Here is a 27,971-nt window from a genome sequence, read left to right on the forward strand (position 1 = left end):
TTCCGATATCCATTCGTTGGGTATGTATTCCATTTTCAATTTTGGGACTCGAATATATGTTTTTTTGTTTTGTTTTTCCTTCAATGCTGTAATAAAGTTAAGATAGATTCAACTTTTGGAGAAACGCAACTCAAAGTCACGCTGCGGTGGCCAGTCATGTAACCAGCGATCAGACTTGTCGGGTGTGTTTTGAGGAGGCGTGAGAGTCCCGTACAGGAAACAGGAAACATCACTGCCTCTATTGCTGCCACAAGAAAGTTTTACAACACCAAACACGAGCACCGAACTGCCCAGGAGTTTGTGGAACAGCTGACTGTTTCCTCAGTCCCTCCGTCTCTTTTCTTGCTCTCTTTCTCTGCATGCAATCTGCCTTCAAGTGCGGTCAGAAATTACGAGATCTATAAACGATCTGAAGGAAAACAGAAACTGTGAAATATAAAGTCTACTTGTGCTAGATTGGGTGGTTGAATAACGCAACAGGACGTCACACAAATGGGACATTTAAGTGACACTCCTGCCGCTCCACAACCCTGCAGCGAATCGCTTTTGTTGGTCTGAACATGCCCCAAGTCCTGATCAGTTCCCCCACCACCACTCCTCCTCCTCCTCCAGCTGATCCAAGAGGCTTTTTAAAGACTTTATTTAGCTTAAGAAGGAGGAGAATGTTCTCAACACATAAAGGAACACTTCATCCTTCAGTTTATCAAAAACACTCAACATCAGCACATCTGGAGATACGTGGTTTTCACTGGACAGGAAGGGGATGAAAAACTGTCTGAAAAGTAACTAAAGCTGTCAGACAAATGTAGTGGAGTAAAACGTACAATACTCGAAGTATAAAGTTGAATAAGATGGAAATACACAAAGCACAAGTGCCTCAAATTTGTACTTGAGTAAATGTACTTAGTTACTTTCCACCTTGTGCTTGACTCTCCTGTAGAAACAAACAAATTTTTTACTTTGCACTTAAACAAGCAGCAAAGCAGTTAGTGAGGCGAGATAGTGCGTGCGTGCGTGCGTGCGTGCGTGGGGTGAAGATTGTTTGGCAGCACTTCTGACAATGTTGAGGCCCTCGGTGCAATCCAACAGAATGGCCCAGTCTGTCTCCGCTCTATCTCAAAGAACCTTATGCTTCTGGACTCAATCGTCCGTTCATATGTGTGTGTGTGTGTGTGTGTGTGTGTGTGTGTGTGCATATGTTCCAGCATCTAACATCCAACACCTAAACATCCAGATGGCGAAGCATCAGTCGACACAATGTTTCCTTCCATCATCAGGAAGTAGCCTGAAAACCGTGAAAAGACAATAAATATTCATTATGTGGGCTCATCTTATTCTCAACGGTGTCTCCGTTCTAACTATATAAACTAACTGTGTTCCTCTATTAACCTCAACAGCAAAGGCTGTGTCTATCTGAGGCCACGCAGATTTCCATGTGCGTGTTATTACATTTTCAGAGGGTTATTGTGCATTCTTCTCTCCGCTCACCCTCCACTGACCTCTCCGCTACCTCGTCCATTTCCTCCTCCTCTCCTTCTCTTCAACAACTGGCTGTGAATCATTCAATAGCAAGAAAAGGCAGAAGGCCAGGGTTACATATTATTTAACTTTCAAAAAAAGAATGCTTTTTGGACAAACACCGTGGCTGCAAATCCTGATTTACTCTCCATTTTTGGCAGAGTTTTTATAGAAATGAAGCAGACGGAGGACAGACACACGCAGCAGGTCCAGATTGGAGGCAGCTCTCCGTCTGACCTCTTCGCCAGGAAAAAAACTAAACGGTCTCGGTCTGACACACACACACACACACACACACACACACACAGTCATGTGCCAAGAAAATCTCTCCAACAACAGCAGCCACGTCCAGAGACAAAGACACAGTGCTTCATTAAATACAGAGACACGTTAACTCACATTTTTAACTATTATACCTTTCTTTTAGAAAAATAGTATATTGTTAATATACATTTTATCCTTCACTTATTCAAATTTTATTATTTTACAGTAAATTGTATTTTATTTCTCTCCTGTATTTACTTTTTTTTTAAATTTTAGATTAATAGGCTATGGGAGAGAGTGTGTGTGTGTGTGTGTGTGTGTGTGTGTGTGTGTGTGTGTGTGGGAGGGGGGGAAGAGTTAATATCATTATTTCCATCTATTTTTTATTTAATTGTATGTATAGAGGTACTGTATTTACCTAAACAGAACGGTTTAAAAGTAGAGGAAACAGATGCTAGAGCTCCAAAACATGATCGACACACTCGCTTTTAGATCAGAGACCTTCAAGGTAAGAACAAAACTGCGAAAAAAAAGTAAAAAAAAAAAATACAGAGACTGGAACACAAAGTCAACGGTAAGGCACCATATGGCGAAAAGTTTCATCCTTACAAGCTCAAAGGTTTGGATATAATTGGGGCCATTGGCTCAGCATGTTGTACAGAAACGGTGCGTTTTAGGGATTGTTCTCTCCTTCCTGACGCCGTGTGAAGCTCAAAGCCAGGGGTCCGTCTGTTAAATCTGGGGAACTCTGATTCTGTTTTACTTCACCTTCAGTTTACTTTAACCTCTGTTATTATAAAGGTTTGTTAATGTATTCGTTACAACCGTAGAGTGTAAAAAATAATGCACGTAGCATCGGTGACGTCACCCATTGGTTGGTGACGAGAGGGCGGAGCTGGGGAGGATGACGCGGGCCAAGCCAGTGATGTTTATGGTTGCAATGGTGCTGCGCTAAGCTAAACGCTAAAGAGGGAAAGTTGCCGATTGGCTGGTAAATGCAAACCTAGGGCTGGGGGCGAAATGGAGAAAATCAAATATCACAATATTCTGGACCAAATACCTTGATGGCGATAATGTAGGGTTGACTTTAGGTGCTTTCACAAAATATTTTCACAATGACATTTTAGATAAATAATCATCGATAATGTGCATATAATAACTATAACAGTTGGTCAGTGTTGGGTGTAACGTGTTACAAAGTAACTACTTTGTCAGGTAAAAAGTAGTGTAACGCGCTACTACTGAAAATTTGGTAACGAAACGTAGTTCCTTTTTCAATTCGGCGCAACGTTACTTTTCCCAGGGACAGATTTGACAGCGACGCTGCCTTCTCAGCTGCGCGCTCACAAGCTCCACACGGGACGTGACAGAGGCTGGTAGCAGAGTAATCATGGCAAGCGAGTAGCAGCCAAAGCTAACTTTTGAGAGCGTGTTAAGCTTCGTGGCTTTTTGCTAGACTCTGAGCCAGGCAGACACAAAGATGACAACCTCACAGATGGATGCGGTGGAGACGGCCTTATACATACACGCAGCGGACGGCTGTGGGCTTGTGTCGGTTGCACAGACACGCAAGGATTTCCAGAAAAGAGGCTGCATGCGTCTACGACAATGCACGGACAATCCTGGCTGCGCGACCTGTACAAGTCGATACAGACATTACATAGTATACGCCAAGGCCGCGTAATGCCAATGGACGCCGATCGTGACTACAAAACCTCAGCTCCGCGTCTCGCCAGAAGTCGACTTATACTGAAGTTTATATGTTACCATGGCAATGATACACATAAAAATAGCTGCCGCTCTGACCATTTTGCTACGTTGATTTGAATGGAAATGGCCTTTCTATCCATTTTATTTCTATGAGAAAATCACTGAACTTTCTCTTAAGTTACCAGCTAACACTAGCGGTAGCTAGCTAGCTAGCTAGCTTGGCTGGCAGAACGCTGAACGAGGCATTTCTAGGCGACCAACATGTTCCAATCAACTTTGATGAAGTGAAAACACACAGTGAGATGGGTCAAAGTTTAAGAAGAAAACACGGACAACAGCCAAAAACAAGTTCAGGTTTATTTTACTGACCACAGGGCCATGGTTAGCGTTGCTAAGCCTCTGTCCTGATTGGCAGGTCGGCGTGTAGCCAAAATGTCCGTCACATTTTCCATTAAGCAGCACTCCAAAACCTACAAATATTCATCTCACAACGATGATGTGAAACCTGAGAAAAAGCAACAGACTCAACTATTTTTGCCACCTATTTTCTTCTTTATTGCTTTAAAATGACCAATTACAGTTTGTTGCCATACCTGTCACTATGATCCATATAAAAACTCAAAATGAAATTTTGCATATAAAGCGAGACTAGTTTGCTCCCCCTCAGTGATTTTAAAATGATGAGTGACATCGACTCTTTGCAGATTGTTATTCTTGTGACTGTGAGTCACAGTCTGAGTTGCCTGAGGTGATGTTTATGCAATCCTTAATGTGAGGTCACAGGTTCTGCTTAAAGGGTGAAACTACAATTTAAAAACTGTAAAAACAACTGCACGCTTCGCTTAGACTGCTCAAGACACACCTGCATAGACACACTGATGGCCAGTTTCACACGCTCAACAACAACCTTTAGTGATAAATGCATCAGTGAGTCCTGTTTCCGTGGCTAAATGCTTTAGCTACACAGGTGTGGGAATCCTGACGGCTTTATGTTCGGGTCAGCGAACTCTGAACATTTTGACATGTTACAGTAGGAAAAGCACAGGTGTAAATGATAACATTACTGATGTCTCAACTCCATTGAGCTGCGTCAGTTTCAGGGTCCTGGTACTGTGCATGCTGGCTCACTGGGACACTTTAATAGCAGATACTAAAATGGATTCTGTGATGTGAAAGAGTCAATCATAATGCCAAGCCCACTGAGATAAAAATTAGATAATGAATGTCAAAACAATGCCACTGCTAAAACGTGTGTGTGTGTGTGTGTGTGTGTGTGTGTGTGTAGGCTTATTTGTGTAGGATTTTAGGCAATTAGGACAGGAAATAGAGGAGCTGTTGCTTCGGCTTCCCTGAAGAATTAAGCTATGCACCGTCAACACACACACACACACACACACACACACACGAGATAGAGCAAGTTCCCAGACTGACCGACAACACGGTCTCAGCTGTGAAACATTACGTACACACACACACACAACTTCCTCTTGACCCATTTCCCAAACACAACACACCACCTCTCTGTTTCCATCCAGCAGCAAAACAGACCGGACCACTTCTGCTGTGTGTCACCACATCAGATGACACACACACACACACACAGATAATCAGTTTGTGTATGCAGGGCAAAATCCCTCTCTAAACGGTACTGTGTCTTTATGTAACTCTGCTGCACTGTTGCAGAGTTCAGGGGGACTGTGAGTCTACTGTAACTGTAGGTTTCCACACAGCGAACCACCTCGCGAATTTCGGCCAGCGAAATTTTGCCTTGGGGGGCGGGGGGGTAGCTAGGTAGCTAGCAGGTAGTTTGCTAGCAATCTATCATTGCTGAAACATTTTAAATACCATACAAATTCATGATACAGCTCTGATAATCTCCGCCATCTTGGTCAGACTTTTTTTGTAACTCCTGCCTCCGAACACAAACACGCGGACATGATTGGTTCTCGAGTGGTCCTCATTTTAATAAAGTTAAACTTTCGTCAACTTTGTTTCGCTTGCCTCGGCGATTCCCTCTCATTTCGCCCAATCAGGGCGAATTTCGTCTCCATTCAACCTCAATGAGAGCGAAGCAAAATTTCAACTACCGTAAGACCGATATGTTGGCTTTGTTTGATTATTATTAAGGTTTTTATTATTATTTTTTAGGCATTTTTAGGCCTTCATTGACAGGACAGCTGAATAAATGAAAGGGGAGAGAGAGGGGGAATGACATGCAGCAAAGGGCCGCAGGTCGGAGTCAAACCCGGGACCTCTGCGTCGAGGAGTAAACCTCTATATATGGGCGCCCGCTCTACCAACTGAGCTATCCGGGCGCCCTTATTATTAATGTTTTGATGGTATTTGATTAATTAAAAACATTGATATTGGGACTTTTTGGTTTAACCATTATCATGTGTTTTTATCAGCTTCCTCATGCAAGAATAGGTTGTGTGAAGGGTGTCATTTCCACTGGGGACAGAAACGTTTAGCCTTTAGTTTCAGGTTCTCTTACTGGAGTGTCTCTGAACTGTCCAACCGTCCATAATCCAGATATGAGAAGAGAGGAGTTGATAAAATGTTTTGATAAGGTCACCTGAGTGGCCTGCCGTTATTAGGAGCTCAAAGCATTACGCTCAAAGAGCAGGTGGAGTGAGCCGCCAGTTCTTTGCCGACCTTTTCTGCCCTACCGTATCGGCCAAGGAGGTCATGTTTTCACCGTTTGTAAAGTGTAACATCACTTGCAACCGCTTAACCGGCATTGCCGTGACTCACCGAGACTTAAAAAAGACTACAAAGACTAACAAACTGAGTTGAGTAGTTTCTCTCCGTCTGCACCCAATGCCGTGTGTGTGTGTGTGTATATGTGTGTGTGTGAGTGTGAGAGAGAGACAGAGAGAGAGACAGAAAGAGACAGAGAGAGAGAGAGAGAGAGAGAGAGAGAGAGAGAGAGAGAGAGAGAGAGAGAGAGAGAGAGAGAGAGAGAGAGAGAGAGTGTGTGTGTGTGTGTGTGTGTGTGTGTGTGTGTGTGTGTGTGTGTGTGTGTGTCGGAGACCCGCTCTCTGTCAACATGCAGACAGGACAGACCAAGCCCATAGACAGGGGGGGGGGGACTTAACACTGCCAAAAGACCATAGTTTAAGTCCGTTTTTTTTTCTTGTTAACTACTTTTGTTGTTGTTGTAATTAACAAGTGTCTTTTAAAATAACGACGGCCAGCAATTCAAATTCCCCTCAAATAAAAATGCTCTAAACCAAACTGAAGCCCTAATCCTGTTAAAAGCACCACTCCTGTGAATGTGGTAACTGACACGCAACATGTAACAATCTAACGTCTAATGTATCAACAATCCACGCAACTATCTTTATGCACATGCAACAAAATGTTTGAGGCGTGTGTGCGTGCGTTTGGACTCAAAAAGCTGGTACACGATCTTGTAAAACATTGTAGTAAATATTGCCGGTGCATCAAAAAGCGTGCTCGTTAAGATACCAGCAGACAAGCTAATCCAGCACAAATTAGTGCATAAAAAGTCACCAAAAGGAAGTATTTGAACCTCATAATTAAACACAAAATGAGGGAAAAACTGCAAAAAGGTCAAACTTTTTGAAAAAAAGAACCCCCCCCTGCCTGCAGATAAGCTCGCCCTTACGCGCTCTCAGGTACCGAAATTTGGCACCGTTTGATTTAACCTGAATCGGTCCTCGGTAGTACCGACGTAATTCGGTCGGTACCCAAAAAAGTACCGATTTCGGTACATAACCCTATTTATAATATTGTAGACTGAACATCTTTGTGTTTTGAACTGTTGAAAAAAGTAATCTGAAGGGGCCATTTGGGCTGTGTTTTTCTATATCTTTAGACATTTTAAAGACTAAACCTGATTTATAGATGAAAATAGTTTGAAGTCCAACATGTCCTATTTGTCGTGGGCTTAATCTGGTGTTAAATCAGCTAACTTGCATTCTTTCCATGTTTTCTGTGTTTCTACGTTGCAGTAATTTGTCACACATAAGAAAACTACTCCCTCTTGAAGGTTTGAAGAATAACGAGGAGATGAGATAAGGATGGAAAACATGGAGGAGGGGGAAAAGTAGGGAAGGGGAGAGAGATGAAGGGAGGGAGTTAAACAGAGCTGCAGCAGTTTGTTTAACTGACAGGAAATGTTGAATCTGGCTTTATCAGTATGCTTTTATTAAGGCCACTGAGACCGACAGGCTCCGAAATGAAGTGGAAACTAAATGGATCTGTGTTGGACCAAGAATTTCTTTGTTTACAGAGAGGTAAAGGGGCAAAGACAGAGGGCAGACAAATCTCAAACACCAAACCAAAAACCAATATGTGAGAGCGTTAAAGAAAAAAACTTCTATAACTTCTGTTTTATGTTCCTACTCTTTACCTCCCTCCAACCTAAAAAAATATATAACCTCCTTTCACACCCATTTCTTTCCCTATGAAAACTAATTTAAGGATTTATGGCTTTATCTGGAAACTAGTTTGTTGATATTCCTTTATTTCCCCGGAGCAGGGTGACTGAACACCCACCTGACACAACAGTCACTTAATACCAGACATTCAATAACTGGGAGATGCCAAATACAAACACACTCCCCAGTCCTGTGTCCCATTTAAGACTCCGACAACTCCATGGAAGTCTTTGGAAAATGAATGAATACCTCTTATCTGTGTCAATCATAGTATGGATTAAAATGAGGCTGCGACAAATGGGTATTTTCTTTATTGACTGATCTGTGGATTAGCTTTTCACTGAGTCACTAATGCCCTATTCGCACGGGACTAGTATTACCTGGGGACCTTTATTAAGTTGTAATAATTGCGCAGGTCGTCTGTGGTCTTAATCCCGTGCCAATCTGTCATGTCTGTAATTTGTCAGGTAAAGATTTCGCCACAAATTACCGACCATATTTCAGCAAACTCAACAGCTCAACAGTGTGGTTCCGGCATAGACTGTATATAAGAATGGACCAACAGATCCCGTTGCTCTGGACAGAGACCAGTGAAGGCCAATAGAAGCACTTTTCTGGTGATGGCTAGGGTTACTGCGCAGCCTCCAACTGAGAGAGACGACGTAGTGACGTCATGTGATGTGAGCAACGTGTCTGAAAGTTGTAAGTCTTCTGGTAGCTGAGCCAAGAGAAATCTCAATCATTCCCATTCTTGCAGAGACGGAGAGCGTAGGTATATGTAAGGAGATAACATGGACACAGGCTAATTATTGATCACTAAAATGCTAGTTAACATTAGTAATTACACTTAAACAGCTAATGTGAGACGAAACTGCCTGCAAGCTTCTCCTGTACTATACGGTAATTCCTCTACTATGCGACAGTAAGTCGCGTAGTTATGACACAATCGTTAGCCTATTTTTACAAAAATGTCTACTACGGAGCCATAACGTGAGGTACAAGGTAATGGAGCCTTTTATACATTGTCGTGTCTCTTTAGAAATAAACAATGGACAAATAGAGTCTTTAAACGCTTCAGATGTAAAGTTATTCTCTGTTGAAGTGGCGCCAAAATGAATGGGAGTCAATGGGATGCTAACGGGAGGTGATGGCTTTGTAGCATTAAAATGGCGCCATAGGAGGTATGCGGTCCGAGGAGAAGCTTACCCCCTTGGGTTCCGGAAGTAAAAATCCCATTGATTTTCTCCATAAGGCTTTAGATTATCAGCCATAATGTCTAAACCATCCGAGGTAGACTGACCATGAGCTACGTGGTTGTGAAACGAAGGTTTCTGCTCCTGTAGAAGCTAGAAGTCTGTATAAAGTCAACCTTGTTTTAAGAAAAACATGTTTTATCCGCGATCTTTTGGAGAAAAACTACAGTACCCACAATCCTATGCGTAACAGCAACGTCTCTGATTGGTCCAACTCGTTGTTACCATAGAAATGTTTACCGTACCCGCAAAACTGCGAACGGCTAGAGCGAGCTTCTGCCATTGAAGTATTATGATAGTTTCTATACACGGTCTCGTTGTACCTTTGTTTTGTTTTTTTGCCGTTTTCAAAATTTTTTTTTTGCGCCGAATCAAATGCTGTATACTCACTATTCATCTCGTAGCTGGTTGGCTCGGTTCAAAAAATTAAAAAACTACAGTATTGCCCCAATGTGATGTAGATATTAATGGTTTAATGGTTCATCTAAGTGCAGTTCTACTACTACTTTCCCACAAACAGAAGAATATTTTTGAGAAATTACAAAAACCGTAATGCAAAATTCCCACAATCCACCTGCCTGTAAAAAAAAAAAAAAAAAAACCTGTTTCAGAAACAACTGCTGGAAGTGGAGGGCCGACACATCTGTTTCTGCTCAACATGACATTCCTCAGGGAAGAAGGAGTCAGAGAGGAGCAGGCTGGATGGTAACGAACCGCCCAGTCTCATCAAACCCGTGTCCCAAAGGGCATCTCTGCAGATCACAAGTATGAGGTGTTACCATGTAAACTAAATCCCACAACTTCCAATCTGATGCAACACAAGGGTGTGGGCACTGGGCTGACACCGTGGCCTAGATGTAGGGCTTTTTCATGCCTGTCCATTACTTTGTCAAAGGGCTTCAATGACTTCAGCGGATAAAAATGTTCTTTCCTGGCTTACAGTTTTTTGAATGTGTCAAAAAAGTTGAATAATATCTCAAAGTATGACCTAAGAATATTTTCCAAATTTCCTTTCTGGAATGGAACATCACACATTTTTAAGACATTCCAATAATTCCTTGACAAAAGCACAGGAGAGAGGCTTAACATGCTCTCCCTGCCCTAAATATAAAAACAAAATAAAGAATTTCTCCCTGGGGATGAATTACTTGGCTTTGTATTCTATCCTCAATCGCCTGATGTAACAAATAGATTTCTCCATTCCAGCCTAAGGCTGCATTTCATATCAACATTAACACTACATTGAAGAAAATGCAGCCTCCTCATTCATTTCAGTGAGGCGGAGGTGCCAACGTACAGGATCCAGCAAAAGAAAGGAAGGGTCGTCCAGCAAATAAGTTCTGCAGCAATGCCATGCAACGTCAACAGGCACGAAGTTAGCAAATTACACACAAACAAGTTGGCATCCGAAGTACTATTTAAACTTAACTTCCTCTTTGGCATTTCATTTTCTCACCAGGATCTGAAGCAACACTTCAAAACTATTGTTTACTTGAACATGGCAAAAGCCAAACTTTGGGTTTAGCTGTGGTAGGCCGAGCTTAGCCTGGGACATGGGCCAAACTGAAAAAAAATCAAAGTACACGTCAAATAAAGTTTTCCCCAAAGATGGTTTCTGTCATTTCAGGTAGTTCTGATCACGCTGATGTTTGTTCCAAGTATTCATTTGTTCATCAGTTTGGTTTTTATTAGTTATTTGATGCTATTAAAACCGGGCAAAACGCCATGATTGACCGCTGGGATTGACTCGCGATTGGTCGGGCGGGTGTATGGGCCAGACTTGGATACCACGGCTCCACCACCCGATCACTACCGCGACACAGTCATGACACGTGAACCCTAACCCTAACTTGTCATGACATGATATTTACTAAAAGAAGCGTTATGTCATAAACGTTTGTGACTTGTTTATAATGTTTATGACACGTTCATGACAGTGTCATGTCACTCTTATGTAGATACCTTCAAGTAAAGTGTAACCAAAATGTCTTATTTTGTCTGAACAATCTATAACCCGATATAAAACAGAAAGGCAACTAAACTTAATATTTAAGAAACTGGAGCCAGAGAACGTTTCCATCGTTACCAAGGCGGGGAAGTGCAGAGGACATTCATTATTCTTGGTGAATGACACTACTTGCTTGGCTAAAAGTGATCACGTTTAGGTTTTTTTTAATTTCTTATTCTATTCTTGACCATTTTCTGGATTAATCATTTGGTCTATCCAATGTCAGAAAATTCGAAGAATGTCAGAAATGTCCTGTTTTGTTTGACCAACAGTCAAAAACCCAAAATATATTCAATTCACACGGACATAAATCAGAGGAAAAACAAACACATCTTTACATTTAAGAAGCTGGAGCCAAAGAATGTTTGAGGTTTTCAGTTGCCAATTCATTTTCTGTCTATCAACTCATCAATTATTACCGAAAAGCTAACATTAAGTAACAAACCAACTTGGACATCAATTATTCTATGTGAATGACACTATTTGCATGGCTAAAAATGATCAAATCTTATCATCCGACTCTTCAAAACCTCCATTATTGAACTCTTCTGACACGGATCTTCCCGCTAACTACTTAACAACCACAACCACCATTTGGTAGAAATGTGGCTGTGAAATCATGACAATTACATAAAATCTACAAAGCCACATGGGTTACAAGGTGAAATCTCTGCCGCTTCAGTTTGATTTTTCTTAATCGCACACTTATTTTTAGGGGTGAATACACACACACACACACACTCTATCTCCACGAAAGCTTAATCGAGCAGAAATGCGATACTAAAAGAAATTACATTCCCAAACACATAATCGAACCAACTCAAGTCAAAAGACGCTGGCACAATGCCAAAGCAGCAGCAGCAGCGAGAATCCAAACTCTGCAACAGAAAATGAAATGCCAGGCCCGGCTAAGGACATAATGAAAAAGCTATTATCAGCGTGAGCTTTCATCAGCACTGCATTCAACCATGTTCAATACAAACTGATTCTCTCATCTCACGCTGAACCCATCTGAATGCTGGGATATAATAAAGGAGGCGAGATAAGAGACAGAGATCACTTTTTTTTTTTCTTCCCCCCCCCCGTTGTTGAAAAAGTACATCAGCACATTTACACACGAGGCCGAGTTTTCATGAGCGCCTGTCCCAAAGGCCAACAGAATCAACCCGTCATTGTACAGTATGAATCGCACATGTTCAAATCATTAGAAGAGTACACTGTATGCACACTTTTCTTTACCTCCGATATATCTGTGTCCATTCATCTGTCAGCTGTTTCATTCTCCTGCTTTGTCGTGTCTAATTCCTGATTCTCCGTCCATTTGTCACCTCCAGCAGCATTACTGTGTCTGAATTCAAATACAGCCGCTTCATGCAATATTCAGTGAAATATTGAATTAATTATATATATATATATATATATATATATATATATATATATATATATATATATATATAAAATACGATACAATATTCAAAGTATATCCAGTATATATTGAGGTTGAATGTGAATGGGCTGTATTCAGGTCTGTCAACTATGCATCAAACACCTGGATAATGCAGCACAGGAGTGTTCAGAAAGTTTTCCGGACGCTTTAGAACCTTTGATGTTGCCTTTTGTTCGGCCTCTGTAAAATTCAGTTTGCAATTGATGTGCTTTCATTCTCCTTAACGCCATTCGATAGAAAACTTTTTCTGGGACTGAGGGAGAGCCGAGGGTGGGGAGTACTATATATATATATATATATATATATATATATATAGTTTGTTTTTGGGTGAACTATTGCTTCAAAAATAGAAGAAAAAGATCCAAAACCATGGTGGTTTTATTTATTGTTTATTTATTTGTTTGTTGGGGGGAGGGGGGGGTTACTTCATTTGACAGGACAGTTGAAAACAGGAAAGGGGGGGGAGAGACAGGGATGACATGCTGCAAAGGACCGCTGGCGGTGAGGACTGAGCCTTTGTACATGGGGCGCACGCTCAACCAGGTGGACTACCAGGGCGTCCCAAAACCACGATCATCACTGATCATCAGGGCTGTAGAACTCGAGTCCGGACTCGAGATGCTTTTCTATTGTCTCGGACTTGTTGGTATTTGGACTCGGACTTGTCTTAGACTCATTGGTATTTGGACTCGGACTTGCCTCAGACTCGTCCATTGGACTGGCCAAATATTCTAGTTGGTCTCGACCAAATCCAGCACTATATGCTTTTGTTCTAAAGTAACTTCCTCCTTCAAAACTAAACCATTGAAGCGCGCTGGTTCCGAAAACAGGAATTAGTTTAAGTCAAAATCCATCTAGAACAGGCATCGAGATTGGTCACCTGGTATACGCCGGGCTGCATCACATACCTCAATCATCAGGTATCAATCATTTTCATTTTGGCCACAGACATAATGTCAGCCAGCACTCTGAATGAATTCTTCAGGACAAGTCATAAGTTCAAGAATGGGAACATTTCCATTTCATATTTTAAGTAAATAATATGGCCTAATTTGATCATATAGTGTGTTACTCTGCAATTGCTTTTTGATTATTAGGGTTATCATCTTAAAATAGAAGATTTACTGTCTCTCACATCACATAAATTATAAACGGGTAAGTAAGTGGTCTTGAAAAAGGTTGTTTTTTTTCCTGTCTCGGTATTGACTGTCTCATTTGGACTCGGTCTTCACTTGGACTTAAACATCTTTGGACTTGGTCTTGACTCGGTCTCGACTAGTCCTGGTCTTGGACTCAACAAAGGTGGACTTGACTACAGCCCTGGTTGTTGTCCTGGTCTTGGACTCAACAAAGGTGGACTTGACTACAGCCCTGGTTGTAGTACTCGAGATCGCTCTTGGTCTCGAGACCGCTTTTTGAAGGTCTCGTCTTTTGTCTCGGAATCGACCGCATTTTTTACTCGGCCTGGTCTCGGTCTCAGGAGTTTATTTCAAGACCGGTCAAGACCACAACTATCTTTTGATTATTTTATTGAGGCATTTCTCATGATACACTTACTGTATGGCAATAAAAAAGGGTGAATGAAGAAGAATCTTAATTTGTTTTCTGGGGGTGTTTTTTTATGGGAACGTGGATCTTTGAGATCGGGTTGAGGAGCGCCTATGGTTAGCATTTTCCACATTTGATCGTGTCATGCAGTGTGGGACTCGCACTGGTCTGGTCTTGGTCTTGACTCTGTCTCAACCCCTCAAAGTCTTGGTCTTGTCTCGATACACTCTGGTCTTGGTGATGACTTGGTGTCGGGTTGGGTGGTCTCTAATACAACATTGCCAGACTGCGTCTGTGCCACAAGTAATCCATTTTGGATTTAAAAATGTCTTAAAACTGCTGAATGCACGACCTGCTCATAAACCCGACTGGAGTTTAGAACGTCAACACAAGGAAAGCTGAAGGTGAGGAACATCCGGCCGAAAATGAAGGGACATTCGGTGGCATTTCCGGCGGCAACGGAACAATCCCGCAAATGAAACGTCGTCGATAAAGACAACTAAAAAAGTGACTTGATTTGGAACTTGCCTCGCTTAACTAAGGACTACCGAAACCAAAACTTGCACATGTTAAATTTGGAACCCAAATCCTCTCTCCAAATAAATGATTCCAAGTAGGAATCGGTTCTCGATGCCCAATCCTAACTCGGCTTGACTTGACATAACCCGTGACTTGACTTCACCCAAAACAAAAAAACTTGAGACTTGCTTGAGATTTGGACCAAATGACTTGATACTTACATGGGACTTGACCAAAGATGACTTGGTCACAACGCTGGTATTCTCTACAAACCATAACAAACATGGGAAGGCGAGAGGATCCAGGAGGAAGAAACGTACAGTCGATGATTTGGAGAAGCTCTTGAATTATGTGCAGTCTCGCTCTAAATGTGCAATAATTCAGGTTGAGTCTTCTCTGTTTGCTGGACCACATGATCCATCCAGAATAGTGTGCATGTGCTCACAAATGACGGTTTAAAGCTGGGGCACTCAATCTGCATTTGAGCCTTTTAAAAGCGAGACTTTTCTGGAGCAGAAAAGGTACCGTTATGGTTGTTGACAGTAATACTGACAGTCCCTGTCTTCTCTTCTGTGGAAGTGGAGTTCAAATTGTTTCTTTTCAGCCAGCCTTCACAGCTGCAGATCCCCTCCGAGACACACAAACACCCACACAGACAAAGATGCAAAACACACTCAACGTCCTTCTACAAAATAAAGCAGAGTTTTCCGGTACACCTCCCACAGGAAAGAAGGAGAATGTTTGTTTGTGTGTGTATTAAGTTTTAAGAAGTGTTTTCCAAACTTACAAAAATAAAGAAACTTGATGTGAAGATATATATATATATATATATATTAGTGCTGTCAGTTAAACGCATTATTAACGGCGTTAACGCAAACCCATTTTAACGGCGTCAATTTTTTAAGAGCGAGATTAATGTTTTTGCCCTAGCAAACTTTGTAGTTTTTTCACGTGCTGTTGCAACAACTAGTAACGTTAGAAAACCTACAACACCACACCGGATCTAGCTAGACCGGAAACTAAACAACAGGCACGCCGCACACACTTGTTTGGGCTTGTGAGCCGGCCAAAGAGTAGTAGGCCAACGTTACGTTTTGAGTGGATGGCGAGCGCGAGACGCTGAAATGGACGCCAATAAGATTCTGAATGGAAAGTTTACTTTTAAAAAGTTGCCAAATGGTTCCATTGACAAGACCAAAGTGATCTGTGTGTTTTGTCGTTGTAAACTGAGCTATCTGAGTCTGAAATACCACTTGATGGCCAAACACACAGCTGATGCCAATTCTCCGCCCCCTTGTCAAAGCCAGGCGACAAAAGCACAAAGCCAGGCCGATCCACTTTTCCATGTTGATAAGAGCATTAAAATGAGAAAAAATAATGGGACAAAAAGAAATCTAGGGACATTTAGAATAGATAAAAATGTGCAATTAATTGCAATTAATTGTGAGTTAACTATGACATTAATGCAATTAAATATTGTAATCGTTTGACAGCACACAGCAACACACACACACACACACACACACACACGCCCTGCTATTCTCTTAAAACTGGCAAAAATATGATTTAAATAAGAGGAGTAAACTAAATCACAAATCTAACCAGACATTCAGTGCCAGTTTGCTGTACTTTTGGGTGGTACCAAAAAAGTATTGAGGTTTTGACTTTCAGTCAAACTGTGACTAGGCAACAGCAACAGCTCCCTCCGTTCAAAGTGAACCAGCTGAATGGAGACCTCCCAGTTCAAATAGTTTACACTTACTGGAGGAAACGGCAGATAAGATAACATTGTTGAATATTAATATCCAGCCTGCGATTGTACCAAAGACTGTTTGTGATAAACATCAGCACAGTTTCATACTGTAAATGATTTATTATTGCAGCTGAACTACTTCCTGTATCAGTGGGATTATCAGACTTGCCTTCCTGTATGCTTTTTATCACCCTTGACAGCCACACACACACACAGCCCCCCCCCCCCCCACACACACACACACACACAGCCCCAAACACACACACACACACACACACACACACACACACACACACACACACACACAGAGCAAGGCTTCACACTAGAGAAATAGTGCATTTATGTGTTATAAAGGCCAAATAACATTGCGTGTTGACACAGCAACTCCAGTTAAATGAACTGGTTTTATGGGGATTTTATATGACATAGCCTATAGAAAGAAAAGCATGAGGTCTTTGTCTCAGAGGAGGAATTTAACAATAAAACAACACGCCGCACTAACCGCCCCGTGAGGATGTGATACTCATTACACGACAGAAAACCCGACGAGAAAAAGTTGTACAACATCTCTGTTATACTTAGATCTTTACCACTAGTGGGGCAAAAGAAAATACATAAAGTTTGGGCCATGTTTTTTTTCCGAAAATTAAAAGTTTTTATCGTCCGTACACAGCAGCAATCTTTTGTTGTTTAAGACCGTGGTTCCAAATCCCTGGACCATGGACCATTATGGACCATAATTGCAAAACTTTGCCCAGTTCGTTCTGTAATAACCTTCAATTTGTCATCGTCTCTGTGTGCTGTGTCATCATCACCGTCTGCTGACCCACGACAACAGGATACTAAGAACTTGGGTTGTAATATACAAATATTTGACTTTTATTAGTACGGTAAGGAGGTCATTTAGTGGCAGTATCACCATTACGTAGTGTAGAAGAAAATGAATTACCAACACCCAACATTACTAACATTGTTAGTCTCATCTTATCTTAATATTCTCTTCTGTTCTGTATGGCATTAAGGTCCCTATCCTGCACCTGGTGCAGCGCAAAGCCCGACGCAAGTGTCTTTGCTAGTTTAAGACCGACACAGTTGTCAGTTTTCCGCCAGCACCCACGTCGTTTAAACAGCAAATGCACCTGCGCCCATGGGCGTGCTGGTCTTACAGGGAGGTGTGTTCAGGTGCATTCTGGGTGTGCTGGTCTTACAGGGAGGTGTGTTCAGGTGCATTCTGGGTGTGCTTGTTTTACAGGGAGGTGTGTTCAGGTGCATTCTGGGCGTATTGCTATCTTGAGGCAGCGGGAAGTGATCGCGCCACTGACCAACAAAAACCTGGTCTAAAGTCAATAACGCAGCATTTCATATTTTAACAGCAAATTAGTAAAATGCTGCTAGGCTCGTGCACAGCGGGCACACACTATGCTTGTTACACACACAGGGACGCACAGCAGCGCACACACATGCAGAAGATTACAAATAAAAATATTACGGTGCAAATCCTCCATCATAACAGCAATGCTCCAAGGTCCAAACGCGCCTGGCTTTTAAAGGGAATGGGAGATGATCTCTGATTGGTTTATTGCATGCTACGCCCAAAACACACCTCTGATTAATGAAGACACTAAGTACAACCCTTTAGAACCATGCGCCCGGTGCACAGACCCTTTTTTTTTCGCCATCAAACTAGCAAAAGTGGATTCGGACACGCCCTAAACGCACCTGCGCCAGGCTCTTCACGCCGTGAACTTAGCTCGTTAAAATAGGGCCCTCAGACTGTGCTGAAACTAGAGAAAGAGAGAATGTTTTCTTCACCAGAGAGCATGTACAAATTTATTTTTTAACTGTAAAATGTCCTGCTCAGCACATATCTGGGTCACACAGAGCTCTGACAAATTAAAATAAATACATACAAAATTAAACTCTGAAATAACTTTTTTTTATTATTTTTTTATTATCTGCCTCAAAACTTCCAGTATCGGCGCATCAACTGAAAGCAGATTGCCTCTTAAAAAACGAGAAGATGTTATTTGAGAAGCAAGGGTTAAGAAGCGATGTGAAAAGGCAAAGAGAGTAGAGTAGAGGTGATTATTCCTCCCTCACCTGTTCTCTGTTCAGGCCCGTTGGACCACCTCCGTCTCCGCTCCTACACAAAACACAAACGTTACATCCGTTATTTAGCAGTGTGGTTACATACAGTATGTCTTTTCTTTTAAAATCATGCAAATAAAGAAATCTATTAAACTTCATTTAACAACCCCATTCATAAACTTCAGGCCACTAACGTAGGCTACGGCCAAAGCTCTGCATGGAGCCTCCGCACAACCACAAATCACGCTACAAACACACACTAATTACACTAAATGGAGGAAACACTCAGCTTTCAACTTGTTTTCTCTGACTCAGCCTAATCAGACTTTAGCGGTCCATGTAATCTGGACCAAACTAATCAACCTCGTGCACTGCCAATCCTCCATGAGTCAGAACACTCAACTCTACAGTCTGGCTGGAGGATTAGAGCTGGGCCATATTATGGAGAAAATCAAATATCACAATATTTTTGACCAAATACATGGAGATCGATATTGCGACGATATTGTAGGGTTGAGAATCTGTGCTTTCACAGAGCCGTTAAAAAAGTGGGCGGCCACTTTTGAGCACCGTAGGTTCCTGCTTTATTTTGTACAACATACAGCGTATATAAAACACGTTAGTGGAATAAAGATGTTCAAAATTTGATTATGCTGGCCATGACGTAAAAAAGGAAAGTGACTCAAAAAGCAAATACTCATGCTAAGGCTGCAGCTGTATTTGTGACGTTTCTAAATGACAGCCGGTGTTTTCCCTCGGTTTAGAAAGAATTAGGGTGTGCGTATTTGGCAGAGGGTTAAGGCGTCCTTCCTCAAGAAAATGGGTGGATGTTTTTCAGTAATAAACATGCAATTTCCCCCTAAAATGTTTTGTGTCTTTGTGGGATTTTGTCTCTTTGTGGACTTTGCGTCTTTTTGTAGTCCCGCTGTGTCTCTCTTTGGTCATTTTTGTTTTCTTTGGGGCTGTTTTGGGTCTCTGTGGCCATTTTGGTTGCTCTTTGTAGTCGGTTTGTGTCCCATATTGGACCGTTATTATCACCATATCTGTGGCTGAAAACCTTGAAAAAGCTAGAGCAGATACATAAATAATCAAAAAGCTTACTAAATAAATAGATAAAACGTGGTGAAGAAGTCCAACTACAACCATTAGATCTGAGAAAAGTCTTTTAGTTACATTTATTTGGCTTCGGTGGTGCCAAAAACGGCTCGGGTGCGGCCTTTAAACCTTATAATGGCGGGGAAAACCTTGACATCTCTTTCAGGTAATATGCGATTACCTGTGTGTTTGTTTACTCACAAATCCCAGTCTGACTGAACTTGTAGAAATTGTTGTTTTTTTTTACCCCGACACTGATGTGCTGCTCTGATGAATTACCACGAAAAGTATGGCGTGATCGATCAATCATCTCATCTACATGTACTGAGCCGAATCAGACAGATGCTGACTTGTCTCGGCCTGTAACCAGTTTAGCTGCGACATGACAAACGATATGGACTCGCTCATTAAATAAGTGGCGTTATTCCGTGAAGCAGAAGTTAAATGTGTTTGTTGGTTCATTCACCGTCCCTCTTTGTACATTTCGTGCCTCTCACAAAGTCGACTTACTCGTTCAAAGCAAAGAAGGGACAGTTGGAAGGATTTGAACACGTTCACTCTTTAATTAACTGGATAGCCTGCATCCGTCCAACCATCTGCCAATCGATCCTGCATCTATCCACCGGTGAATACAGCCTGCTGTTTCACAGCACAGTGTCCTTAGGATTTAATAAACTCTCCAGTATTCAAGAGCAGTGGCTGTTCATATCGTCTATTGGCGCCTACCCACCGCTAGTACCAGCTCTACTCGGCTCGACCGCGGTGCCCCGTCCTCCATTTTCCATTACAGATTTATGCTGCGTTCCAGGCAACCTGTAACTCGTGTTTTCACAACCTTCTACCGTGAAAGTGCCCTGGAACGGCAGTCAAACCCATAACTTACTCCCCGTGAACTCGTACCTGATAGTTGTAGTCCAGTTACAGTTTTTGACGTCACACACACATAAACAACAATGGCGCCCCCTGTTGATGCTGTACAGACGCCGGTGATTAACGGTGAGAAATAGAAATAAATAGACTTGAATAGGCAACGTAAAGTAATTCGGCACATTGTAATCAAAACAATACACATACGATTGTGTACTGCTACAGGTTATGTTTATTAAATGAAGCCCAAAATATGTCGCCAACTAGAAATCGCTAGTATCAGCATGCGCTAGCTAATGTCAACGTTAGGTAGCCGCTAGCTAACGCTAGCTAGAAGGGTTTGTCGTGACTTTGCCTGGAACGCTACCAAGTCGTGAGTCGTGACTTGAAGTCCTAACTTACGGGCTAAAAATTGTGTCAGGAACGCAGCATTAGCACCGCCTCATGCGTGCGGCGAGCGTGGCTGGTCGTCATAGCGATGCCGCAGGAAACTGCCGTGACCTAACGCGACACACAGAACATCGAAGGTGTGTTGTTTTTGACTCTCATCATGTGGCTGTTTGCCAGAAGACACATTTAGTTTCTAAAGAAGCCGGAGGCAGCAAAAAAACAACCCACCGCTTGCTAAACTATTTAAAAACTGCAGGTTTGTTCAGGACACCCCCGTCTGTCGCTGGCAATGATGACCCAGTGATTAGTGACGATTCTCTCCGACCAATCAGCAGTCTGCAGGTTTTCACGTCACCTTTCGGTATCGCCTCAGCTCGCTTGGGACCTCGACGGAGCTGATACTAAATAAAGTACCTGTTAGCAGGTACCAGGGACTTTTTATCGTAATGGAAAACCAAAAAAGGCGAGTAGAGTCGAGCAGGTACCATGTAATGGAAAAGCGCCACAGATCTCATTAGGGGATCACTGAAATGTCTTAAAGTAACAAGACGTGGTTGGGGGTTTTTTCGTGCATTTTCCCAAAGAGTCCAAGAGACTGATATAGGAGAGATTAAGTTTATCATTTAGAAATGACTCAACAATACAGTCACTGTGAGTAATTTCTCTTCTTTATTGAATAGTTCATAACTAAGGCTGGGTATCGTTAAAAAAAATGTCGATACCGGTACCGTGACTTTGTTACCGGTTCCTAAATTATAAAACAAAAAGAAATTGCATTACGGTCCAAATCTTTTTATTTATGTTTCAGCTCCTACTACGTCTCTGTGTAGCGTAAAGTTTTTCCTGCGTGTCTCTACAACGTGTAACGTTAGACAGCCAATCACAAACATGCTTAGATCTTGGTAGAAGCATGCTGCGTGCTGATTGGCTCACTGACGCTGATGAGATTTACTCCTTAGGTATTGAAAACGAGGCATTTTTCGATCCTTGATACTTCAGAGGCAATTCGGTCGGTGCCTAAAAAGTACTGAATTAGGTACCCAGCTCTCTATTCATAACGTATTACAGAATGATTATCTCTTTGAGATCTTTGCCCCCCACCTTCTGCTCTCTGTGTGTTTACGTTCTCAAAATCTCTTCACTTTAGGAAACAACAACCTGTGAGCTGGCAAGCTACATGCTAAAAATGGCAAGTTTTGAAGAAAATGTGGATGGTGCAAAAGAGGTAGGACTGCTTAGATTATAAGCTTATGAATTTAAGTTTGTTTAAGGAATATGTTTGGCATTTCCTCTCTAACTGGGACGTTTTGAGACCAATTGGTTCGAAGTACACGGTGATACAGCTACAGCCAATGAGGTTTAACCATGTATCAGCTAATTTAAATAGCTCACGTTACTGTATTGTGTCAACAGTTAACTTCATTTAATATTGTATGTGGCGTTTTCTTTTGCGGGGTGCAAATGTTCCACCAAAACAAGTTCCTCACCGTCGCTGCGTCCGGAGCTTAGCGCCGCCCAAGACCATTGGGATTGGTTTAAGGAAATGCAAACAAGCCAGAGTAGTTATTTTTCTACTATCCCAGAATGCATCTGTGGTGTAGCCAGGACCTTACTCCGCAGCGCTGTAGGCAACGCGAGACTAGGCTGCATCCGACCTACAGAAACACAAATTACGGCTTCTTTAAAAGGGCAACACGATCCTGTTGTCGGTGTTAAGTGACTCATTAAGGCGGCTCTGGAAAAAAAAACGCCGGCATTTCGGAAAAGCCCTGGTGGCTGGAAATCCAATAAAAAGAAGGCGTTAACGCCCGCATTCTTGGAATTCCCCTCCCCTGGAATATCGATGGCTGTATCAAATGACTGCTGCCGAGAAGAGAGGTACCAGAGTGTAAAGAAATGGGAGGGAAGTAAGCATATGTTAACTGAAGGAAGACCAGAGAAGAAACCCAACACACACACACACACACACACACACACACACACACACACACACAAACCCTGGAAGAAAAAAGAAAACAGGAGGAGGATGAAGGGGAAAAGATTTAGCTTCAACAAGTGCAAACTGAAACCTGCATCATACTGTAAACGCACACTTACACACTTCTGCTGTATGACAGATGGAGGACGAGCGTTGTATGCTGTGATGTGATTCGCGGATTGATGTGTTTTCGCTGGCAGAGTATTACACACACACACACACACACAGAGGGAGGAGAGGAGCCTTGTAAATCAATTTTTCTGGCTGCTCTTATCTGAGAAATGCCAGCTATGAGAGCAGGGCGGCACAGAAAGCTGAAAGCTGTGCAGCTTTCGGCTTCCTTCTCGCCTTTAATGACACGCGCGGGGTCGCCGCCTCATTGAGCAGCAGGGAGGCGGCGAGCGGTAAACTAATGATGAAACATTACGAAACAACACTGCATGCTCAGCTAATGTTTGAACACGGGTCACGCCGCTGCATAGCAAACACTGTCGCCACTAAACTGGTTGGACTGGTTATCTGTCGACACATTGAAGTGTCAGTGTGTGGTCCAACACTGTATACACTCTCGTATTTACTGTACACCTGAACGTTACTTAACTCTTGTAATGTATTGTAATTGCAACATTGCCAAGCCACAAATGTCACTTTTCTTCCATGAGGTTTGCAAGAATCAAGATAGATTTAGCCGGGTTGTTTTTTGTTTTTTTTAAGAAAGCTGGATGATGGATATTTCTTTTTACTCAATGAACAGCGTGAACTCTTTTGGCACACATTTGGATGCATTACTTTGTCGCTGAGCTGTCACTGCTCTTTGCTTCTGAATTTTTAAGTGGAAAATCAAGGCAACCTGTCAGTTTTTTCTAATCAAAAAGGAAATACAGCATATCATGTACTTATTTCGCATCTATAACGATGGCGGTAATGTATTTTCCTTTTAAGCCAAAATATGTTGTGTTTTAGAATTTCTCCCAGTCAATCTTATGCTCTCTTCCTCCGATTCTTTATCCCGTTCATGCTCTCTGAATCTCGCCTTCACAGCCTCAGCGTTACTGCTCAGACTGTGTGGTTAATCCACTGTGGCATGGTAAAGGCTTGTCTCACACACACACACACACACACACAGGTCTGTGCCTGTAGTGGAAGCCTTGCAGACATGGGATTTCCTTTCACATCCAATTGAGACCAAAGAAACTTGTTGAGAATCGCATGGAAGCGATAAGCCACACACACACACACACACACACACACACACACACATTCCTCTGTGTAGACAGAAATGTGTTGGGATGTAATTACAATGTGGAGTCTGAACAGCATCCGATTAAGATCCAGAGGTTTTATGGCAGGTCTTTGAAGAGCTCTGAGAGCAGCAGCTCATCCTGGTTCAGCAAAACCACACGCACACACACAAAGAGACACGCATGCACATAGAGACACGCACACACGCACACAGAGACAAGCACGCACACAGAGACACCCACGCACGCACGCACACCCGCACGCACACAGAGACACACACTCAAACTTTCTCACTTGTCAGTTGTTATCCGAGACTGCTTGGCACCCCGCTCTACAATCTCCAAAATAACAAGTAAATTGCAACAAAGCCGGGAAATGTGGCAGCAATGATCTGTGGCTGGTGTTTTTTATTACGATCATTCGGATAGTTGAGGGTGGAGAGAGCACGGGGAAATATCCAAGAGGAAGACCGACATTATGCAACAGATACCAGATGGTATCAGGCCGAGGATATTGTGACCGCATGGACGCCGCCAGAGGCCACAAGTCAAATCAGTGGCATCTCTGTCGCAACGCTGCGAGCACCACAAAGCTCCGAAAATACAACTGAGTTGCACTAACAAAAATACTTTTACATAAACAATACATCAACGGTGCAACGTGAAAGAGGTTGCTGACAAGAGACCACAGAGGATTCCTATCAACGCTGCAGTTTTCCTCAACTCTACAGAGTTTTAGCGTCTTTCAGCTCGTTGTTTTGGTTTAAACAGACATGTTTTTAACCCGTAAGTTGTCCTCGGGTCAAACTTGACATTTGGGTTTCTTTAAGGACTTCACGATATGAGGAAAATATCTAATTGCGATTATGTTGACTGATATTGCGATTGCGATATGATTCACGATATTGGAGGGAATGATCAATTTTGTATCACTCATTTTCAGTGAAAGTGTGATTTTTTTTTGTGAGGATCTGCACCAAACAAAGATGTTTTGTGTCTTATGTCTGTAGGATAGGATTTGTAGGCCGGGACGTCTCTGCTAGCCTCGTGAGAGCGTCCTGATCTCGCGTTCCAGTTTTCCACTCGCAGATCAGTCTGGCATCTTGAGACAGAGAAAATTTGGAGCCGTTCACCAAACGACCGACCAATCAGCGTTGGTTTTGAGGCGGGTTTAGGTGTGACGCAACGAGAAGCGACTGTTCAGTCTAAACAACGTGGCGACTTCCACGGATGAGATGAGCGTAGCTATCGCGCAAGTTTTATCCGAATTAGAAAGTATTCCTTCATTGAAAGAAGAGCAAAAAACGGCACTGGAGGCTTTTCTCGGAGGAAAAGATGTTTTTGCTCTTTTCCCGACTGGTTTCGGCAAGAGTTTGATCTGATTGGTTGATTTGGCCCGTCTATCACCAACATAGGGGGTGACAGACAGATGGTTTATCCAATCAGCTAACCAGGATTTTCGCCCCTTCCCAAAAGTTCTCCAACAGAAAGTTCCCAGATGGATATGCCGAGAAAATGCGAAGCGATCCATCTGGAGTCAGGTTACGTCTCTGCAGCACCACAACACTATTTTAGAACGGTTTGACACATATTTTGCCTTCAACAAATATTGCGATTTCGATAAAATTGCGATTAATTGTGCAGCCCTAGTTTCTTTCCAGCAAATTGCTCAAAAATAACATGAATGGTTCCATACAACGCTCTTCGCAAGAAAAATGAAGGCTCAGATCACTACTTTCATTGAATTCTGGAAATGTGTGCATATGATTTAACACCGTAGTGTATTGTAACATATCACATTTGTGCTTCTTTTGTGTAAAAAAAGTATAACCTGTAAACACAGATGTGATGGCAAAGGGAAAAACATGAAGATAAAGACGTGGTATATAAACTGAAACCAGTAATGTAGCCTATTTTAAATTCATGGTGAACAAATCATCTTACATATTACACTATAGTGCTTTGACGCAAACAGAATCAGAATGGGTACGTTTTTTTACACATACAAGGAATTTGTCATGGTGTTGTTGGTGCTTGTCACACATACTCTAAGTATAAGGATAAAAAGAATATAAACAATATAAGAATAAACATATACACACAGCATGTATTAATAAATATAAAAATAGAATGTAAAATAAAATAAGTTAAACAGTAATAAAAAGGAACGCTACAGCAGATTAAGTACAGTGGCATGTAGAGCCAGAGGTGAGTGTGGCGAGCGTCAGGGTGGGTTCCAGGCCTTGTTGATAAGGCTAGTTACAAAGGAGAAAAAACTGTTCATGTGGCGGGTGGTTTTGGTCCTGGTGGACCTCAGCCTCCTGCCAGAGAGGAGTGGCTCAAAGAGTTTGTGCAATGATACATTTCTTTCAAATGATCCTGATGTATACGGTGATACGAGGTTTCTGCGACGATATATGAGTGTGTGTGCCTTCTTCCTGCATTTTGACCGTCTGCAGGCAAACAATAAAGGTCTCTGACACACGAGGAGTGCAGGAAGATTACCGGTGCCGTGTTAGAGAATATAATGTACCCTCACAAGCCCACATGCTACTGGCTTATCGGGCAGAGGGGGCTCATGTTCACGTGAAGACGGAGAAGGGTGTATGGGGCAGGAAAACAAATGTAATTACCCGAGTCGAGGACTCTCCACACGCTGCTATTGATTTTCAATGATGCTGAAACAGGTTTGTGCTTCGAGAGGCCGACAGAAAAACACAAATGTAGAATAGGAATGAAGCTTCTCTCAGGGAAAGAGCGAAATCAAACACAGCTCTGGTTGTCCACCTCTGATACAGGGTTTACTGCAGGCTTCAACAAGTCAAACGTAAGACTTTTTAAGACCTTTTTAACCCTTGTGTTGATTTTGGGTTAAATTTGACCCGTTTTCAAAATGTCTATATCAGAAAGATGGGTTTCTTTTTAACTACCTAATTTTGATTACCCAAAAATATCATGGATGATTCCACACAACGGCTTCGCAAGTACAACAAAATATCGGATCTCCACTTTCATTGAATTTAAGGGTGTTTTATTTCATTTTTTTGGCATTTGAAAAAAAAAAAAATGGAAATGTTTCTAAACAGTATCCCAACTGAACAGTGACATATACCAGTCTGTGGTTATCCTTCCTTTAATATTAGTCTAAATAATTCATAATTTCTGCTTTTGTAACTCAAGAATTAGGTATAATTTTATATAAATGAGGTTTATTGACCATGAATTCCAAAAATAAGTGTAAAACTAGTAAGTTAACTTAATAAGTTGGTGTTAGTGGTGTGTATACATGGTAGTGAAAAGAAGTGTTAAACATCAAAAAAGTGCCAAAAACATTTTTAAAAAAAGTGCCAAAAAAAAAAAAAGACTAAAAAGTCAGAAAAAGCTTCCTTTATGAATGAAATGTAAGACCTATATCATGACATTAAAGTACAACGAAATGCAGAGTCACAAAAGTACTTGCAAAGTAAATGAATATTCAAATTGAATAAAAATGACACAGTAATTATGATCTGTACCTATACAGCCAATTATATTGATTGAAAGAAAGAACTGCAACACCACGGAGTAAAAAAAAGCATTTCAATGAGCATTAGAGGTAGCGTTATATATGGACGTATGAACTTTTAGACCTGTTCAATATTATTTTATTGTGAAATTTTAGACTTTTTGGGCCCTATCTTGCACCCGGTGCAGCACAAACCCGACGCAAAGCCCGACACAAGGGTCTTTGCTAGTTTAGGACCGCCCAGCACCCGCGTCGTTGAAATAGCAAATGCACCTGCGCCCATCAGTGGCCCATGGGCGTGCTGGTCTTACAGGGAGGTGTGTTCAGGTGCATTCTGGGCGTGCTGGTCTTACAGGGAGGTGTGTTCAGGTGCATTCTGGG

General features: G+C 42.0%; 1 protein-coding gene and 1 long non-coding RNA gene across 4 annotated transcripts in view; one reads left to right on the forward strand and one right to left on the reverse strand.

Annotated features, from left to right (window-relative positions):
- LOC116047920 (plexin-B2-like) overlaps window positions 1-27,971 on the reverse strand; it is a 244,747-nt gene that overhangs the window by 149,358 nt on the left and 67,418 nt on the right. For all 3 annotated transcript variants that reach the window (XM_031296960.2, XM_031296961.2, XM_031296959.2), the window contains exon 2: window positions 18,527-18,569. The gene's annotated coding sequence lies outside the window, so the exon portion shown is untranslated. The remainder of the gene's footprint in view (window positions 1-18,526; window positions 18,570-27,971) is intronic.
- Window positions 17,296-27,932, forward strand: LOC116047924. The gene is made up of 3 exons (XR_004104517.1): window positions 17,296-17,524; window positions 18,225-18,227; window positions 27,825-27,932. It is a non-coding gene; the product is annotated as an uncharacterized LOC116047924 (long non-coding RNA).

This window comes from Sander lucioperca, chromosome 20, assembly GCF_008315115.2.
Source record: "Sander lucioperca isolate FBNREF2018 chromosome 20, SLUC_FBN_1.2, whole genome shotgun sequence".
NCBI lineage: Eukaryota > Metazoa > Chordata > Actinopteri > Perciformes > Percidae > Sander > Sander lucioperca.